This window comes from Rutidosis leptorrhynchoides, chromosome 4 (assembly GCF_046630445.1).
Source record: "Rutidosis leptorrhynchoides isolate AG116_Rl617_1_P2 chromosome 4, CSIRO_AGI_Rlap_v1, whole genome shotgun sequence".
Taxonomy (NCBI): Eukaryota; Viridiplantae; Streptophyta; class Magnoliopsida; order Asterales; family Asteraceae; genus Rutidosis; species Rutidosis leptorrhynchoides.
The window spans coordinates 538,366,863-538,371,430 of NC_092336.1; positions in this window are offsets into that span (position 1 = coordinate 538,366,863).

Genomic DNA, 4,568 nt, shown 5'->3' on the forward strand with positions numbered 1-4,568 from the left:
AAGAATGAAAGTGTTTGTAGGTGTTTTTGGTCGTTGGTGTATGGATTAGATATAAAGGATATGTAATTTTGTTTACATGTAAATAAGTCATGAATGATTACTCATATTTTTGTAATTTTATGAGATATTTCATGCTAGTTGCCAAATGATGGTTCCCACATGTGTTAGGTGACTCACATGGGCTGCTAAGAGCTGATTATTGGAGTGTATATACCAATAGTACATACATCTAAAAGCTGTGTATTGTACGAGTACGAATACGGGTGCATACGAGTAGAATTGTTGATGAAACTGAACGAGGATGTAATTGTAAGCATTTTTGTTAAGTAGAAGTATTTTGATAAGTGAATTGAAGTCTTTCAAAAGTGTATAAATACATATTAAAACACTACATGTATATACATTTTAACTGAGTCGTTAAGTCATCGTTAGTCGTTACATGTAAGTGTTGTTTTGAAACCTTTAGGTTAACGATCTTGTTAAATGTTGTTAACCCAATGTTTATAATATCAAATGAGATTTTAAATTATTATATTATCATGATATTATCATGTATGAATATCTCTTAATATGATATATATACATTAAATGTCTTTACAACGATAATCGTTACATATATGTCTCGTTTAAAAATCATTAAGTTAGTAGTCTTGTTTTTACATATGTAGTTCATTGTTAATATACTTAATGATATATTTACTTATCATAGTATCATGTTAACTATATTTATATCCATATATATATGTCATCATATAGTTTTTACAAGTTTTAACGTTCGTGAATCACCGGTCAACTTGGGTGGTCAATTGTCTATATGAAACATATTTCAATTAATCAAGTCTTAACAAGTTTGATTGCTTAACATGTTGGAAACATTTAATCATGTAAATATCAATCTCAATTAATATATATAAACATGGAAAAGTTCGGGTCACTACACTTGTGATACTATGCCTGCGAATTTTACTGATGAAGGGTATGAGGATCTGATATTGTTCATGCGAAATCACCCTTTGAAGGAGGCTTTCTTCAAGACAACTATCATGTTTCCAGAGATGTTAGGAGAATTTTGGTACACTTGCGTTGGAAACAGGGAAGCCAGGACTATCACTGGTACTTATAGAAATGGTAACAATTCTTTAACTATTACTGAAAATCATTTAAGAATTGCTTTGAATCTTCCTGTTCAAGATAGCTTTGTTAGAACTGTGTCAAGGTCTGCTGTGAGATCTTGTTTTCCTATGGTTGGTCAACCTTTAACTAATTCTTCTGTTAAGAGTAATATGTTCTCTCCAAGGTGGATGTTTTTGTTGTCGAATGTCATTAGAAGTTTGAGCTTCAAGTGTGGTAGTCTGACTGAGATTAATGATTTTGAGGCACATCTGTTTCATGCTATAGTTACAGGAAGGAATATTGATTTTGCACGTTTAATATTCAATGAACTCTTGGTTCTCACTGAAAAAACTCCAAGAGATCATAATGTGCCTTTTATCAGGTTCTTAATTTTAATGTTTGAACAAGCTATGACTCCTGCTTTATATGATGGGCTTAAAGTGTTTCGTGTGTATGAGTATACCTTTATTCCAGAATGTAGTGTCAGAATGTTTCACAGCCACATTGTGAATGATCAAGAGGTTGCTCTTACTCCTGCTATGTTGCATTGGGTCAATCTTGGCCGTGCAGACCAACCTATAGGTTCTGAGCAATCAGGGTCTGCAGGGGCATCTTCTTCAGAATCTGAGCAATCAGGGTCTACAGAAGGTCACAACAATGGTCACCCTTCTTTAGAATCTGAGCAATCAGATTCTACCCCCACACAAACTCCACCCCATGTTGTTTCACAAACAGAGCAGGCTGAAGACATGGATGAGGAAATCCCACCTCGTTCTAACCCATCTTCACCCACTGCTACTAAACAAATTTTCCACTCAACCCACCTTATGAATCCACCAGTTCATATAGAGAATACCACCATATCTACAACCTTAGATAATAAAGCACTTGTGGATTCACCTCAAAAATTTACTAGGAAGAGTGTTGCACGTACTGCTCCATCACCTCTGCTAGAGGTTGGTGAGAGGAGTGCTTTGACCCAACCTGAACCTGGTAGGTTAGTTAACTTGGATACCCACATTACAGTCACTGAAGAAACCCAGTCAGTTGACTTACATGAAGAAGTCCCAATCCTGGACTCAAATAAACAAATCCAAAACCCAACTGAAATGGCCAAGCCAACTTTTACCCCAGACTTAAGTCTGCCACTACCCACCCAAAATATTCCATCCTTACACCTTCTTGCACAGGCTGCCAATATCACACTCATGTCATAGGGTGAGATACAGGCCTCAAAATCTTCTATGTCCAAAGATCAGCTTTCTTTACAACAGGAAGGCTGTGAGGACATACCAACCCTACCCTCATCCACTGGCACAACTTCTCAGACTGAGGCACCAGTCTCCATGGTTGGCCTGCATCAGGCTTTGACCAAGTTGACTAAGGAGTTTGATGACAAGCTTTCTGTTGTGCAGTCTAAGATTAATAATCTTAACTTTAATAATAATTTTGTTTCTAAAGATGAGTTGCTGGAGGTAAGGAGGTTGGTTGGGGATATGCAGGGGTTGACTAGTACAGGTGGTTCAGGGTCTGTGACAGAGTTTAATCAAAGATTGACTGAGCTGGAGAAAAGAATTGTTGGTGTTGATGAACCGAGACAATGTTTTACTGGGTTTGCTTCTGATATTTGTTCACTCAAGAATCAACAGAATGAAATTTGGAAGTTCATATCTTCTCTGCCTTTAGATGATGTCAAAAAGGAGGAGAACAGAAAGAGGTCAGATGATGCAGGTATTGTAGATGCAGGTATTGTAGATGCAGGTATTGCAAGTGTTGAGGGGGAGCAATCTAAGAGGACTCACATTGAGGGGGAGCAACAAATTGAGGGGGAGAGTGTTGTTGATAAGGGTACTGGTGACAAGCAGGGTAATTCTAGTGGTGTTTTGGTTGCTGCTACACAAAGAGCAGATGGTGATATCAGGGCTCAGATGAACAAGAGGTTCAGGTTCAGAAGATATGATGGTGATGTTGTGAAAGTTGAGGTTGAAAAATCTGAGTTTGAAGGTGTGATTTTGCTGTTAACAATGGCTCATTTGCCAGACAGAAGGTTAAGAGTTAAAATGAATCAAATTGTTCGTTTAGGTTTTTGTGAATGGAGAGGTATAGCTGTTTGTATCAAGGAGTATGCAGGGGATCAAGTTATTGTGAATGAAGTGTTAAAGAGAGTGTGCATGTTGGTTCACTTGGTGTTTGAAGAAGGATTCATCAGTACTAAAGATTATGAAGTATTTTGTGAAACTTTTAACCTAGGAATGAAGAAGAGAAGAGTTAAGGGACATGTTGAAAGATATGTTGTTCCTGAGCATTTGGAGTTTGTTGAATACAAGTATGTTGAATACTTGGATGGCTTGATGATAAAGACTACTGGAAATCAAAAGATGTTGATAAGATGTGATCAGTTTGAAGAGGCAAGAATTGATATGTTGATTAATCTTTTGTCCAGGTGTGAAACAGAGCAAACATTTCCATTTAGGGTGCAATTGTTGAAACACTTGTATAGTAAGCTGAATATGTTGAAGAAAATTCATCACATGAAGAGCAAGTGTAAGCTTATTGAAAAGGAGTATGCTAAGGTGGTTAATTAGGTGTACAGGTTGTTTTGACATCATCAGATAGGGGGAGATTGTTGGGTAAATGAAAATCTGATGAGTCAAAAGTACATTGCAGATTTTAGAATCTGGAGATTTAGAGTATGAAGTTGCAGACTCTGGAATTTGCTGAAGTCAACGGTTGAAGTTTTCTTGAAGCCAAAGCTAAAGATTATTCTGGAGATATACTTAAAGTTTAAGAAGATATGTTTTGAAGATTCAGTTTTATCTCCAGAACTGACTTTTGTATTAATAGCTAATTTGTTTGATTTTTAGTTTATATTTTCCCTATTTATAGCGAAGTAGTTTTGGAAACCAAATCTACAGTGGTGTTTATCTGTATAAATAGGGACGTATAGTTTAGTTTGAAGATGTACTTTGCACGATCAATATTATCAATATTTATTTCATTATTGTGTTCTCTTATTCTCTGCACTTAAATTCTTTATTTATAGTATAAAGTGAGAGTCTGGTGTTCATAGTTATATTACTGTAAACTAATATTATGAGATATAATTTTGGTACATTATATTGAACAAGACTACTTTATTGGTAATGAACAAGACTGCTATAATGTTATTCACTTACCACTTTAAAGAGTGTGCTTTTTATCTTTTTCATGTTTAGAGCACTCCCAACGGGCTCCGCCCTCACACCCGCCCTCGGCCGCCCTCGAGGGCGCCGTTGGCATTCTACCCGCCCTCGGCCGCCCTCGATTCTCTTTCTTCCTTCCGTGCTGGTTTCGGTCATGGCTATAATATTTCGAGGACGTGATTTTTTTCTCTCTCCTATATTTGTGCTTTATTTACTTGTACCACCACCATTAACAACTTGTACATTAATTAATTAATTAATTTTGTGGGTATG